Consider the following 15,469-nt stretch of genomic DNA (forward strand, 5'->3'; position numbering starts at 1 on the left):
TTCTGTCGCCTTTCCTCTGTCTCTCCCTCTCTGTCTGTCTTTCTCGCTCTCTCTGTCCCTCTCTCTATCTCTGCCTCTCTGTCTCTTTCCCTCTCCACCTCCCCTGTCTCTCTCGATCGCTGTCTCTCTCCCTCCCTCGGTTTCAATCTCTCCATCTATCTCTTCCTTGCTCTCCTTCAAGCCGTTTCTGTGTGCACGTGTGTGTGTGTGTGTGTGTGTGTGTGTGTGTGTGTGTCTGTGTGTGAGCGCGCGCGCGTGTGTGGGTTCCCGCGCGCGAGCGCCCGGGTGTGTCTGTGTGTGGGGCTGTGGATTTGCTGCTGGTGGTGGTGGGGTGTTTCTGGGTTTCTCTCAGCCCCTCTCGCCGGGGATCAGGCTGCCGGCTCTAGTGCCAGCCCGGGGCAAAGCAGGGCCATCCCCCAACACCCCAGCCCCCACGCCCTCTTGCCCACCGGCCGGGTCTTGGTCGGGACAAGCGACCGTGGTGGGGGCGTTGTGAGAAAAAGGCCAGGCGCGGCTGGGCCGGCTGTTCGCCCTTGGCCAGCCCTGACGCCTCTGGGGGGGTGGGCCAAGAGGGGGCCTCGCAGGAGCTCCCCCAGCGGCCAGGGATCCAAAAGAATACCTCCACGACAGGGCGGAGGACCCGCCGGGGTCCCAGGATCGTGGGCCCTGGGCCCTGACGCCTCGGAGCACTCCCTGTTCCGAGCGGGCCCGACGTGGTGGAAGCTCGGGAGCTCGGCAGCCGGGGGAAGGCCGCGGGCGAGCGGCTCGGGGGTCCCGATCCGAGCCCGGCGACCCCGGGCTGGCGGTGCGGGCTGGAAGCCGGCGGGCATGGCTGGGCCGGGCTCTTGGGGCAGCCAGGCGCCTCTGCCGGCGTCTACGGCCATACCACCCTGAACGCGCCCGATCTCGTCTGATCTCGGAAGCTAAGCAGGGTCGGGCCTGGTTAGTACTTGGATGGTGAGACCGCCTGGGAATACCGGGTGCTGTAGGCTTTTTGGCTTGCTTTCTTCTCTTTCTTTCTTTTCTACCTTCCTTTCTTCCCTTCTCTCACTCACTCTTCTTTCCTTCTTTCTTTCCTTCTTTCTCTCTTTCTTTCCTTTCTTTCTTTCCTTCTTTCTTTCTATCTCTCCCTCTTTCTATCTCGCTCTTTCTCTCTCTTTTGCTTTCCTTCTTACTTTCATTCTTTTCTGTTTCTTCCCTTGCTATCTTTCCTTTCTTTCTTTGTCTCTCTCTCTTTCTCTTTCTTTCTTCCTTCCTTCCTTTCTTCCTTCCTCTCTATCTATCACTCTTTCTTTCTTTCCTTCCTTCTTTCTTTCTCTCTTTGTTTTCTTTCTTTCTTTCCTTCTTTCTCTCTCTCTCTCTTTCTCGCTCTTTCTCTCTTTCTTTCCTTCTTTTCTTTTTCTTCCCTTGCTATCTTTGTTTTCTTTCTTTCTCTTTTCTTTTCTTTCCTTCTTTCTTTCTTTCTCCTATCTCTCTGTCTCTTTCTTTCTCTTTCTTTATTGCATTCTTTCCTTTTCTCTTGCTTTTCTTTCTCACTTTCTTCCTTTCTCTTTCTTTCTTTCTTTCTTTCTTTGTTTCATTCTTTCTTCGGTCTTTGCCTCTTTCTTCCTTTCTTTCTTTCCTTCTTACTTTCATTCTTTTCTTTTTCTTCCCTTACTATCTTTCCCTTCTTTCTTTCTCTCTCTTTCTTTCTCTCTCTTTCTTTCTCTCTCTCTCTCTCTTTCTCTCTCACTCTTTCTTTCTTTCTTTCTTTCCTACTTGGTTTCTTTCTTTCTTTCCTTTTTCTTCCAGACGGAGTCTCACTCTGTCACCCAACCTGGAGTGCAGTGGCAAGATCTGGGCCCACTGCAAGCTCCGCCTCCCGGGTTCACGCCATTCTCCTGCCTCAGCCTCCTGAGTAGCTGGGATTACAGGCATGCACCACCACACCTGGCTAATTTTGTATTTTTAGTAGAGACGGGGCTTCTCCATGTTGGTTAGCTTGGTCTTGGTCTGGAACTCCCAACTTCAGGCGATCCACCCACTTTCCCAAAGTGCTAGGATACCCAAAGTGCTAGGATTACAGGCGTGAGTCACCAGCGCCCGGTCAGACTAGGGGTATAGTTTTAGGCTTCTGCTTGGCTTTCCTTTTCTGTGATGAATTTCACCTCACAGTCTTAGGATATGGTGAGGAGTTTTAGGCATCGATCTTCATATGGGATATTATTCTACAGTTTTCTCTTGTAAAATCTTTGTCTTGCTTTGGTATCAGGGCAATTGTAGCCTCATAGAATGAGTTAGGGAATACTCCCTCCTCTTCAAGGTTTTGGCAGGATTAACAAGGATTACTATTCGTTCTCTAAATATTTGATAGAGAAGTCAAGTCCAAGGCTTTTTTTTTTTTTTTTTTTGGCAGGAGATATTGGGTTACTGATTCAGTCTCCTTACTAGTTACTAGTCTATTCAGATTTTCACTTTCTTTGTGATTTAGTCTTGGTAGGGTTCATGTTCCTAGGAATTTATCCATTTCATCCAAGTTATCCAATATGTTGGTGTACAATTGTTCTTAGCACTCTCTTACAATCCTATTCATTTATTTCTTTGAGACAGGATCTCATCTGTCACCTAGGCTAGAGTGCAGTGGTGTGATCTAGGCTCATTACAACCTCCACCTCCCAGGTTCAAGCGATCCTCCTACCTCAGCCTCCTCAGTAGCTGGGACAACAGGCTTTCGCCACCAAGATGGGCTGAATTTTCTTCTTTCTTTCTTTCTTTCTTTAATTTATTTATTTTTTTCTTTCCTTTTTATCTTTTTTTTTTTTTTTGGTAAAGACCGGGTTTGACCATATCTCCCAGGCTGGTCTTGAACTCCTGAGCTAAAGTGATTCACCTGCCTGAACCTCCCGAGTAGCTGGGATTACAGGGGCCTACCACCACACCCGGCTAATGTTTTTTGTATTTTTAGTAGAGATGGTTTCACCATGTTGGCCAGGTTAGTCTTGAACTCCTAACCTCAAGTGATCTGCATGCCTCGGCCTCCCAAAGTGCTGGGATTATAGGTGTGAGCCACTTCACCCTGCCAATCGTTTTCATTTTGACTGGATCCAATAGTAATGTCCCCACTTCCATTTCTCATTTTCGTAATTTGAGTATTCTCTCTTTTTTTCTTAGTCACTCCATAAAGTTTGTCAATTTTATCTTTTAAAAAACCAACTTTCAGTTTTGTTGATTTTCTCCATTTTTGTATTTTCTGTTTTATTTATTTCTGAATTAATCTTTCTTTCTTTCCTTCCTAGGGTTTAATTTGTTCTTTTCTAGTGCCTAAATTGTAAATTTAGATTGCTAATTTGAGGTCCTTTGGGTGTTTTTTGTTTTGTTTTCTTTTGAGAGGGAGTCTCGCTCTTGTTGCCCGGGCTGGAGTGCAATGGTGCGATCTCGGCTCACTGCAACCTCTGCCTCCCAGGTTTAAGCAATTCTCTTGCTTCAGCCTCCCAAGTCGCTGGGATTACAGGCGCCTGCCACCACAACCGGCTAATTTTGTATTTTCAGCAGAGACAGGGTTTCTCCCTGTTGTTCAGGCTAGTCTCGAACTCCTGACCTCAGGTGATTGGCTCACCTCAGCCTCCCAAAGTGCTGGGATTACAGGCATTAACCGCGACGCCTGGCTTTCTTTAGGTTTTTTTCATGTAAGCATTTCACACTATAAATTTCCCTGTTAGCACTGCTTTCACTGCATCCCAAAGTTTGGCTATGCTGTGTTTTCATTTTCATTCATTTCTGAGTACAGCTGAGCCTTGAACAACATGGGTTTGAACTGCAAGGGTGCACTTATACAGGAATTGTTTTCAATAAGTACAGTAGGTCCTCTGATTTCATTAATTCTGCATCTGTAACCAAAGGCAGATTGAAAATACAGTCTTCACAGAGCGCAAACCCTGAGAATACAGCGGCCTAACTTTTTTAATGCCCAGGTTTTACAGGGCCAACTGCAAGACTTGACTCTGTGTGGATTTTGGCCTACTTATGGGGTCCTGGAACCAATCCCCTGTGGATACTGACACCCAACTGTATTTTCTGATTTCTCTTGTGGTTTCTTCTTTAACCCACTGGTTGTTTAAGCAAATATCTGAATCTCTTCAAATACCTGAGACTGGATAATTTATTAAAAAGAGACATTTATTTCTCTCAGTTCTCAAGGCTGGGGTGTCCAAGGTCAAGTCATCAGCCCATTCAGTGTCTAAGGAGGGCCCAGTCTCTCCTTCCAAGATGACACAACGTTGCTTCATCTTTCAGAGGGGAAGAACATTGTGTCCCCACACGGAGGAGACGGAGGGAATGAACCCACTCAAGTCCTTTTCTAAGGGCTCTAATTTCATCCATAAGGACTTCTACCCTCAGGAGATAATCGCCTCCTAAAGAATCCACCTTTTTACCCTTTTTTTTTTTTTTTTTTTTTTTTTTTTTTTGAGACAGGGTCTCATTCTATTGCCCCTACGGCAGTGCAGTAGCCTGTAGCCTGATCATGGCTCACTGCAGCCTTGACCTCCCAGGCTCAACCAGTCCTCCTGCTTCAGCCTCCTGAGTAGCTGGGACTACAGGCCTGCACCACCACGCCCACCGAATTTGGTGTTTTTTCTAGAGACACGTTTTGCCATTTTGCCCTGGCTGGTCTTGAACTCCTGGGCTCGAACAATCTGACTGCCTTTCCCTTCCAAAGTGCTGGGATGACAGCGTTAGCCACCACCCCAGGCCAGTGCCCACCTCTTAATACTATCATATTGGCAAATAAATTTCAGCATATAAATTTTGGGGGACATTCAGACCATAGCAGTGTGTTCTTTACTTTCCAAAAAGAAAACAGGTCAGTTTATCAGTTTTCCTTGTATTATTGATTTTTAACTCGATTTTGTTGTGGTCAGAGAAGACATTTGATAATACGCTGTTCGCCCTTCGCCAGCCTCGACGACTCTGGGTGAGGGGGCAAGAGGGGCCCTCGCAGGATTCCTGAGCGGCCAGGGATCCCAAAGAATACCTGCGCGACTGGGCGGAGGACCCGACGGGGTCCCAGGATCGTGGGCTGTGGGCCCTGACGCCTCGGAGCACTCCCTGTTCCGAGCGGGCCCGACGTGGTGGAAGCTCGGGAGCTCGGCAGCCGGGAGAGGCAGCAGGCGAAGAGGCTCCGGGATCCCGATCCGAGCACGACGACCCCGGGCTGGCGGTGCGGGCTGGAAGCCGGCGGGCATGGCTGGGCCGGGCTCTTGGGGCAGCCAGGCGCCTCTGCCGGCGTCTACGGCCATACCACCCTGAACGCGCCCGATCTCGTCTGATCTCGGAAGCTAAGCAGGGTCGGGCCTGGTTAGTACTTGGATGGGAGACCGCCTGGGAATACCGGGTGCTGTAGGCTTTTTGGCTTGCTTTCTTCTCTTTCTTTCTTTTCTACCTTCCTTTCTTCCCTTCTCTCACTCACTCTTCTTTCTTTCTTTCTTTCCTTCTTTCTCTCTTTCTTTCCTTTCTTTCTTTCTTTCCTTCTTTCTTTCTATCTCTCCCTCTTTCTATCTCGCTCTTTCTCTCTCTTTTGCTTTCCTTCTTACTTTCATTCTTTTCTGTTTCTTCCCTTGCTATCTTTCCTTTCTTTCTTTGTCTCTCTCTCTTTCTTTCTTTCGTTCTGCTGTCTTTCCTTCTTTCTTTCTTTCTACCTCTCTATCTTTCTTTCTATCCTTCCTCCTTTCTTTCCTTCTTTCTTTCTCTCTCCCTCTCTCTTGCTTGCTCTTTCTTTCTTTCCTTCTTTCTTTCATTCTTTTCTTTTTCTTCCCTTGCTATCTTCCTTTTCTTTCTTCTCGTTCTTTCTTCTTTCTTGCTTTCCTTCTTTCTTTCTTTCTCCTATCTCTCTGTCTCTTTCTTTCTCTCTCTTTCTCTTTCTTTATTTCGTTCTTTCCTTCTTTCTTGCTTTTCTTTCTCACTTTCTTTTCTTCCTTTCTTTCTTTCTTTCTTTCTTCTATTTGCTCCTTTCTTTCTTTCCTTCCTTTCTTTCTTTCTTTCTTTCTTTCTTTCTTTCTTTCTTTCTTTCCTTCCTTCCTTCCTTCCTTCCTTCCTTCCTTCTTTCTTTCCTTCCTTCTTTGTTTCTTTCCTTCTTTCTTTCTGTCTTTCCTTTTTCTTCCAGAAGGAGTCTCGCTGTCACCCAGCCTGGAGTGCAGTGGCAAGATCTCGGCTCACTGCAAGCTCCGCCTCCCGGGTTCACGCCATTCTCCTGCCTCAGCCTACCAAACAGCTGGGACTACAGGCGCCCGCCACCACGCCCGGCTCATGTTTCGTAGTTTTAGTGGAGACGGGGTTTCACCGTGTTAGCCAGGCTGGTCTGGATCTCCTGACGTCGTGATCCACCCGCCTCGGCCTCCCAAAGTGCTGGGATCACAGGCGTGATCCACCGCGCCCGGCCTGCTGTAGGCTTTTGTGGCTTCCCCTCTCCCTCCCTTGCCCCTACTATCGCCATGCTTCCCAACCTCCCCGGACTCTGCTCCCCCCTTGTCGCCCGCCTACACCCCCGCCGCAGCCGGGGACCTCCTCCTGGGGGTCCGCCACCAAAGCAGCACCGGGCAGCGGCATCCCACCGCTTCCGCCTCGCCGCCGCCCGGCCAGGAGCCCGGCTCCAGCCCTGGAGGGCAGGAGGCCGGACCCCAAAGGCGCAGGCGCGGGTTCCCTGCCGTTCCCGGCGCCTTCCCGCTCCCGGAACGCACAGGCGATTCAATCCATTCACCGGGCGGGCGCCGCCGCAACCTTCCAAACCGGGGGAAGGGGCGGGCAGGGCCAGCGGGTGCCACAGACGCCAGCCGAGACCTCCGCTCCAGAACGCAGGGGCTGCTTTATCCGGGGGAAGGACATTGCTTCGCCAGCAACCAGGAAAACAGTCCCTGTGCACCCGGATTCCCATTGCCACCAACTTCGTGTAAACTCCAGTCCCGAGGACACGCCAGAGACCCAGGCCTCGGGCCCCGTGGGCACGCCCGGTGCCACGGCTCCCGCCAAAAGGGCGGGCGCACTCTGCAAATCAAGGGGCCCACCGCACCGCACCAAGAGCACAGGGAGGTGCCAACACAGGAAGGAGCCTACGAAACCCACCCCCAAAGCAAGCAATTAATCCAAGACAAAACCCGTCTCAGCGCTCCGTTGCTCCTCTCGCATGGACGGCCTGGCCACCCTGTTCTGGCCCAGCCCAAGCCCCCTCCACCCTATCCCGGCCTGCTCAAAAGGGCCCTGCCTACGGGAGCAGGGCGCTCCCTCTCCAAGGCTCTATCGCTCTCGCTCTCTAGCTCCCTGCCCCTCTCTCTTCTGGGTTTGCCCCTGCACCTCGCGCTATTTCTGTCGCCTTTCCTCTGTCTCTCCCTCTCTGTCTGTCTTTCTCGCTCTCTCTGTCCCTCTCTCTATCTCTGCCTCTCTGTCTCTTTCCCTCTCCACCTCCCCTGTCTCTCTCGATCGCTGTCTCTCTCCCTCCCTCGGTTTCAATCTCTCCATCTATCTCTTCCTTGCTCTCCTTCAAGCCGTTTCTGTGTGCACGTGTGTGTGTGTGTGTGTGTGTGTGTGTGTGTGTGTGTCTGTGTGTGAGCGCGCGCGCGTGTGTGGGTTCCCGCGCGCGAGCGCCCGGGTGTGTCTGTGTGTGGGGCTGTGGATTTGCTGCTGGTGGTGGTGGGGTGTTTCTGGGTTTCTCTCAGCCCCTCTCGCCGGGGATCAGGCTGCCGGCTCTAGTGCCAGCCCGGGGCAAAGCAGGGCCATCCCCCAACACCCCAGCCCCCACGCCCTCTTGCCCACCGGCCGGGTCTTGGTCGGGACAAGCGACCGTGGTGGGGGCGTTGTGAGAAAAAGGCCAGGCGCGGCTGGGCCGGCTGTTCGCCCTTGGCCAGCCCTGACGCCTCTGGGGGGGTGGGCCAAGAGGGGGCCTCGCAGGAGCTCCCCCAGCGGCCAGGGATCCAAAAGAATACCTCCACGACAGGGCGGAGGACCCGCCGGGGTCCCAGGATCGTGGGCCCTGGGCCCTGACGCCTCGGAGCACTCCCTGTTCCGAGCGGGCCCGACGTGGTGGAAGCTCGGGAGCTCGGCAGCCGGGGGAAGGCCGCGGGCGAGCGGCTCGGGGGTCCCGATCCGAGCCCGGCGACCCCGGGCTGGCGGTGCGGGCTGGAAGCCGGCGGGCATGGCTGGGCCGGGCTCTTGGGGCAGCCAGGCGCCTCTGCCGGCGTCTACGGCCATACCACCCTGAACGCGCCCGATCTCGTCTGATCTCGGAAGCTAAGCAGGGTCGGGCCTGGTTAGTACTTGGATGGGAGACCGCCTGGGAATACCGGGTGCTGTAGGCTTTTTGGCTTGCTTTCTTCTCTTTCTTTCTTTTCTACCTTCCTTTCTTCCCTTCTCTCACTCACTCTTCTTTCCTTCTTTCTTTCCTTCTTTCTCTCTTTCTTTCCTTTCTTTCTTTCTTTCCTTCTTTCTTTCTATCTCTCCCTCTTTCTATCTCGCTCTTTCTCTCTCTTTTGCTTTCCTTCTTACTTTCATTCTTTTCTGTTTCTTCCCTTGCTATCTTTCCTTTCTTTCTTTGTCTCTCTCTCTTTCTCTTTCTTTCTTCCTTCCTTCCTTTCTTCCTTCCTCTCTATCTATCACTCTTTCTTTCTTTCCTTCCTTCTTTCTTTCTCTCTTTGTTTTCTTTCTTTCTTTCCTTCTTTCTCTCTCTCTCTTTCTCGCTCTTTCTCTCTTTCTTTCCTTCTTTTCTTTTTCTTCCCTTGCTATCTTTGTTTTCTTTCTTTCTCTTTTCTTTTCTTTCCTTCTTTCTTTCTTTCTCCTATCTCTCTGTCTCTTTCTTTCTCTTTCTTTATTGCATTCTTTCCTTTTCTCTTGCTTTTCTTTCTCACTTTCTTCCTTTCTCTTTCTTTCTTTCTTTCTTTCTTTCTTTCTTTGTTTCATTCTTTCTTCGGTCTTTGCCTCTTTCTTCCTTTCTTTCTTTCCTTCTTACTTTCATTCTTTTCTTTTTCTTCCCTTACTATCTTTCCCTTCTTTCTTTCTCTCTCTTTCTTTCTCTCTCTTTCTTTCTCTCTCTCTCTCTCTTTCTCTCTCACTCTTTCTTTCTTTCTTTCTTTCCTACTTGGTTTCTTTCTTTCTTTCCTTTTTCTTCCAGACGGAGTCTCACTCTGTCACCCAACCTGGAGTGCAGTGGCAAGATCTGGGCCCACTGCAAGCTCCGCCTCCCGGGTTCACGCCATTCTCCTGCCTCAGCCTCCTGAGTAGCTGGGATTACAGGCATGCACCACCACACCTGGCTAATTTTGTATTTTTAGTAGAGACGGGGCTTCTCCATGTTGGTTAGCTTGGTCTTGGTCTGGAACTCCCAACTTCAGGCGATCCACCCACTTTCCCAAAGTGCTAGGATACCCAAAGTGCTAGGATTACAGGCGTGAGTCACCAGCGCCCGGTCAGACTAGGGGTATAGTTTTAGGCTTCTGCTTGGCTTTCCTTTTCTGTGATGAATTTCACCTCACAGTCTTAGGATATGGTGAGGAGTTTTAGGCATCGATCTTCATATGGGATATTATTCTACAGTTTTCTCTTGTAAAATCTTTGTCTTGCTTTGGTATCAGGGCAATTGTAGCCTCATAGAATGAGTTAGGGAATACTCCCTCCTCTTCAAGGTTTTGGCAGGATTAACAAGGATTACTATTCGTTCTCTAAATATTTGATAGAGAAGTCAAGTCCAAGGCTTTTTTTTTTTTTTTTTTTGGCAGGAGATATTGGGTTACTGATTCAGTCTCCTTACTAGTTACTAGTCTATTCAGATTTTCACTTTCTTTGTGATTTAGTCTTGGTAGGGTTCATGTTCCTAGGAATTTATCCATTTCATCCAAGTTATCCAATATGTTGGTGTACAATTGTTCTTAGCACTCTCTTACAATCCTATTCATTTATTTCTTTGAGACAGGATCTCATCTGTCACCTAGGCTAGAGTGCAGTGGTGTGATCTAGGCTCATTACAACCTCCACCTCCCAGGTTCAAGCGATCCTCCTACCTCAGCCTCCTCAGTAGCTGGGACAACAGGCTTTCGCCACCAAGATGGGCTGAATTTTCTTCTTTCTTTCTTTCTTTCTTTAATTTATTTATTTTTTTCTTTCCTTTTTATCTTTTTTTTTTTTTTTGGTAAAGACCGGGTTTGACCATATCTCCCAGGCTGGTCTTGAACTCCTGAGCTAAAGTGATTCACCTGCCTGAACCTCCCGAGTAGCTGGGATTACAGGGGCCTACCACCACACCCGGCTAATGTTTTTTGTATTTTTAGTAGAGATGGTTTCACCATGTTGGCCAGGTTAGTCTTGAACTCCTAACCTCAAGTGATCTGCATGCCTCGGCCTCCCAAAGTGCTGGGATTATAGGTGTGAGCCACTTCACCCTGCCAATCGTTTTCATTTTGACTGGATCCAATAGTAATGTCCCCACTTCCATTTCTCATTTTCGTAATTTGAGTATTCTCTCTTTTTTTCTTAGTCACTCCATAAAGTTTGTCAATTTTATCTTTTAAAAAACCAACTTTCAGTTTTGTTGATTTTCTCCATTTTTGTATTTTCTGTTTTATTTATTTCTGAATTAATCTTTCTTTCTTTCCTTCCTAGGGTTTAATTTGTTCTTTTCTAGTGCCTAAATTGTAAATTTAGATTGCTAATTTGAGGTCCTTTGGGTGTTTTTTGTTTTGTTTTCTTTTGAGAGGGAGTCTCGCTCTTGTTGCCCGGGCTGGAGTGCAATGGTGCGATCTCGGCTCACTGCAACCTCTGCCTCCCAGGTTTAAGCAATTCTCTTGCTTCAGCCTCCCAAGTCGCTGGGATTACAGGCGCCTGCCACCACAACCGGCTAATTTTGTATTTTCAGCAGAGACAGGGTTTCTCCCTGTTGTTCAGGCTAGTCTCGAACTCCTGACCTCAGGTGATTGGCTCACCTCAGCCTCCCAAAGTGCTGGGATTACAGGCATTAACCGCGACGCCTGGCTTTCTTTAGGTTTTTTTCATGTAAGCATTTCACACTATAAATTTCCCTGTTAGCACTGCTTTCACTGCATCCCAAAGTTTGGCTATGCTGTGTTTTCATTTTCATTCATTTCTGAGTACAGCTGAGCCTTGAACAACATGGGTTTGAACTGCAAGGGTGCACTTATACAGGAATTGTTTTCAATAAGTACAGTAGGTCCTCTGATTTCATTAATTCTGCATCTGTAACCAAAGGCAGATTGAAAATACAGTCTTCACAGAGCGCAAACCCTGAGAATACAGCGGCCTAACTTTTTTAATGCCCAGGTTTTACAGGGCCAACTGCAAGACTTGACTCTGTGTGGATTTTGGCCTACTTATGGGGTCCTGGAACCAATCCCCTGTGGATACTGACACCCAACTGTATTTTCTGATTTCTCTTGTGGTTTCTTCTTTAACCCACTGGTTGTTTAAGCAAATATCTGAATCTCTTCAAATACCTGAGACTGGATAATTTATTAAAAAGAGACATTTATTTCTCTCAGTTCTCAAGGCTGGGGTGTCCAAGGTCAAGTCATCAGCCCATTCAGTGTCTAAGGAGGGCCCAGTCTCTCCTTCCAAGATGACACAACGTTGCTTCATCTTTCAGAGGGGAAGAACATTGTGTCCCCACACGGAGGAGACGGAGGGAATGAACCCACTCAAGTCCTTTTCTAAGGGCTCTAATTTCATCCATAAGGACTTCTACCCTCAGGAGATAATCGCCTCCTAAAGAATCCACCTTTTTACCCTTTTTTTTTTTTTTTTTTTTTTTTTTTTTTGAGACAGGGTCTCATTCTATTGCCCCTACGGCAGTGCAGTAGCCTGTAGCCTGATCATGGCTCACTGCAGCCTTGACCTCCCAGGCTCAACCAGTCCTCCTGCTTCAGCCTCCTGAGTAGCTGGGACTACAGGCCTGCACCACCACGCCCACCGAATTTGGTGTTTTTTCTAGAGACACGTTTTGCCATTTTGCCCTGGCTGGTCTTGAACTCCTGGGCTCGAACAATCTGACTGCCTTTCCCTTCCAAAGTGCTGGGATGACAGCGTTAGCCACCACCCCAGGCCAGTGCCCACCTCTTAATACTATCATATTGGCAAATAAATTTCAGCATATAAATTTTGGGGGACATTCAGACCATAGCAGTGTGTTCTTTACTTTCCAAAAAGAAAACAGGTCAGTTTATCAGTTTTCCTTGTATTATTGATTTTTAACTCGATTTTGTTGTGGTCAGAGAAGACATTTGATAATACGCTGTTCGCCCTTCGCCAGCCTCGACGACTCTGGGTGAGGGGGCAAGAGGGGCCCTCGCAGGATTCCTGAGCGGCCAGGGATCCCAAAGAATACCTGCGCGACTGGGCGGAGGACCCGACGGGGTCCCAGGATCGTGGGCTGTGGGCCCTGACGCCTCGGAGCACTCCCTGTTCCGAGCGGGCCCGACGTGGTGGAAGCTCGGGAGCTCGGCAGCCGGGAGAGGCAGCAGGCGAAGAGGCTCCGGGATCCCGATCCGAGCACGACGACCCCGGGCTGGCGGTGCGGGCTGGAAGCCGGCGGGCATGGCTGGGCCGGGCTCTTGGGGCAGCCAGGCGCCTCTGCCGGCGTCTACGGCCATACCACCCTGAACGCGCCCGATCTCGTCTGATCTCGGAAGCTAAGCAGGGTCGGGCCTGGTTAGTACTTGGATGGGAGACCGCCTGGGAATACCGGGTGCTGTAGGCTTTTTGGCTTGCTTTCTTCTCTTTCTTTCTTTTCTACCTTCCTTTCTTCCCTTCTCTCACTCACTCTTCTTTCTTTCTTTCTTTCCTTCTTTCTCTCTTTCTTTCCTTTCTTTCTTTCTTTCCTTCTTTCTTTCTATCTCTCCCTCTTTCTATCTCGCTCTTTCTCTCTCTTTTGCTTTCCTTCTTACTTTCATTCTTTTCTGTTTCTTCCCTTGCTATCTTTCCTTTCTTTCTTTGTCTCTCTCTCTTTCTTTCTTTCGTTCTGCTGTCTTTCCTTCTTTCTTTCTTTCTACCTCTCTATCTTTCTTTCTATCCTTCCTCCTTTCTTTCCTTCTTTCTTTCTCTCTCCCTCTCTCTTGCTTGCTCTTTCTTTCTTTCCTTCTTTCTTTCATTCTTTTCTTTTTCTTCCCTTGCTATCTTCCTTTTCTTTCTTCTCGTTCTTTCTTCTTTCTTGCTTTCCTTCTTTCTTTCTTTCTCCTATCTCTCTGTCTCTTTCTTTCTCTCTCTTTCTCTTTCTTTATTTCGTTCTTTCCTTCTTTCTTGCTTTTCTTTCTCACTTTCTTTTCTTCCTTTCTTTCTTTCTTTCTTTCTTCTATTTGCTCCTTTCTTTCTTTCCTTTCTTTCTTTCTTTCTTTCTTTCTTTCTTTCTTTCTTTCTTTCTTTCTTTCTTTCCTTCCTTCCTTCCTTCCTTCCTTCCTTCTTTCTTTCCTTCCTTCTTTGTTTCTTTCCTTCTTTCTTTCTGTCTTTCCTTTTTCTTCCAGAAGGAGTCTCGCTGTCACCCAGCCTGGAGTGCAGTGGCAAGATCTCGGCTCACTGCAAGCTCCGCCTCCCGGGTTCACGCCATTCTCCTGCCTCAGCCTACCAAACAGCTGGGACTACAGGCGCCCGCCACCACGCCCGGCTCATGTTTCGTAGTTTTAGTGGAGACGGGGTTTCACCGTGTTAGCCAGGCTGGTCTGGATCTCCTGACGTCGTGATCCACCCGCCTCGGCCTCCCAAAGTGCTGGGATTACAGGCGTGATCCACCGCGCCCGGCCTGCTGTAGGCTTTTGTGGCTTCCCCTCTCCCTCCCTTGCCCCTACTATCGCCATGCTTCCCAACCTCCCCGGACTCTGCTCCCCCCTTGTCGCCCGCCTACACCCCCGCCGCAGCCGGGGACCTCCTCCTGGGGGTCCGCCACCAAAGCAGCACCGGGCAGCGGCATCCCACCGCTTCCGCCTCGCCGCCGCCCGGCCAGGAGCCCGGCTCCAGCCCTGGAGGGCAGGAGGCCGGACCCCAAAGGCGCAGGCGCGGGTTCCCTGCCGTTCCCGGCGCCTTCCCGCTCCCGGAACGCACAGGCGATTCAATCCATTCACCGGGCGGGCGCCGCCGCAACCTTCCAAACCGGGGGAAGGGGCGGGCAGGGCCAGCGGGTGCCACAGACGCCAGCCGAGACCTCCGCTCCAGAACGCAGGGGCTGCTTTATCCGGGGGAAGGACATTGCTTCGCCAGCAACCAGGAAAACAGTCCCTGTGCACCCGGATTCCCATTGCCACCAACTTCGTGTAAACTCCAGTCCCGAGGACACGCCAGAGACCCAGGCCTCGGGCCCCGTGGGCACGCCCGGTGCCACGGCTCCCGCCAAAAGGGCGGGCGCACTCTGCAAATCAAGGGGCCCACCGCACCGCACCAAGAGCACAGGGAGGTGCCAACACAGGAAGGAGCCTACGAAACCCACCCCCAAAGCAAGCAATTAATCCAAGACAAAACCCGTCTCAGCGCTCCGTTGCTCCTCTCGCATGGACGGCCTGGCCACCCTGTTCTGGCCCAGCCCAAGCCCCCTCCACCCTATCCCGGCCTGCTCAAAAGGGCCCTGCCTACGGGAGCAGGGCGCTCCCTCTCCAAGGCTCTATCGCTCTCGCTCTCTAGCTCCCTGCCCCTCTCTCTTCTGGGTTTGCCCCTGCACCTCGCGCTATTTCTGTCGCCTTTCCTCTGTCTCTCCCTCTCTGTCTGTCTTTCTCGCTCTCTCTGTCCCTCTCTCTATCTCTGCCTCTCTGTCTCTTTCCCTCTCCACCTCCCCTGTCTCTCTCGATCGCTGTCTCTCTCCCTCCCTCGGTTTCAATCTCTCCATCTATCTCTTCCTTGCTCTCCTTCAAGCCGTTTCTGTGTGCACGTGTGTGTGTGTGCGTGTGTGTGTGTGTGTGTGTGTGTGTCTGTGTGTGAGCGCGCGCGCGTGTGTGGGTTCCCGCGCGCGAGCGCCCGGGTGTGTCTGTGTGTGGGGCTGTGGATTTGCTGCTGGTGGTGGTGGGGTGTTTCTGGGTTTCTCTCAGCCCCTCTCGCCGGGGATCAGGCTGCCGGCTCTAGTGCCAGCCCGGGGCAAAGCAGGGCCATCCCCCAACACCCCAGCCCCCACGCCCTCTTGCCCACCGGCCGGGTCTTGGTCGGGACAAGCGACCGTGGTGGGGGCGTTGTGAGAAAAAGGCCAGGCGCGGCTGGGCCGGCTGTTCGCCCTTGGCCAGCCCTGACGCCTCTGGGGGGGTGGGCCAAGAGGGGGCCTCGCAGGAGCTCCCCCAGCGGCCAGGGATCCAAAAGAATACCTCCACGACAGGGCGGAGGACCCGCCGGGGTCCCAGGATCGTGGGCCCTGGGCCCTGACGCCTCGGAGCACTCCCTGTTCCGAGCGGGCCCGACGTGGTGGAAGCTCGGGAGCTCGGCAGCCGGGGGAAGGCCGCGGGCGAGCGGCTCGGGGGTCCCGATCCGAGCCCGG

At 50.9% G+C, this 15,469-nt stretch overlaps 4 non-coding genes across 4 annotated transcripts; all 4 read left to right on the top strand.

Annotated features, from left to right (window-relative positions):
- Positions 1-872: 872 nt before the first annotated feature.
- LOC135968916 (5S ribosomal RNA) lies at positions 873-992 on the top strand. Its single transcript, XR_010583948.1, has one exon. It is a non-coding gene; the product is annotated as a 5S ribosomal RNA (ribosomal RNA).
- Positions 993-5,264: 4,272 nt separating this feature from the next.
- Positions 5,265-5,383, top strand: LOC135969018 (5S ribosomal RNA). The gene has a single exon (XR_010584071.1). It is a non-coding gene; the product is annotated as a 5S ribosomal RNA (ribosomal RNA).
- A 2,822-nt stretch (positions 5,384-8,205) lies between these two features.
- On the top strand, positions 8,206-8,324 carry LOC135969021 (5S ribosomal RNA). Its single transcript, XR_010584075.1, has one exon. It is a non-coding gene; the product is annotated as a 5S ribosomal RNA (ribosomal RNA).
- A 4,281-nt stretch (positions 8,325-12,605) lies between these two features.
- On the top strand, positions 12,606-12,724 carry LOC135969024 (5S ribosomal RNA). Its single transcript, XR_010584076.1, has one exon. It is a non-coding gene; the product is annotated as a 5S ribosomal RNA (ribosomal RNA).
- The last annotated feature ends 2,745 nt before the right edge of the window (positions 12,725-15,469 follow it).

Source organism: Macaca fascicularis, chromosome 1 (genome assembly GCF_037993035.2).
Source record: "Macaca fascicularis isolate 582-1 chromosome 1, T2T-MFA8v1.1".
Lineage (NCBI taxonomy): Eukaryota > Metazoa > Chordata > Mammalia > Primates > Cercopithecidae > Macaca > Macaca fascicularis.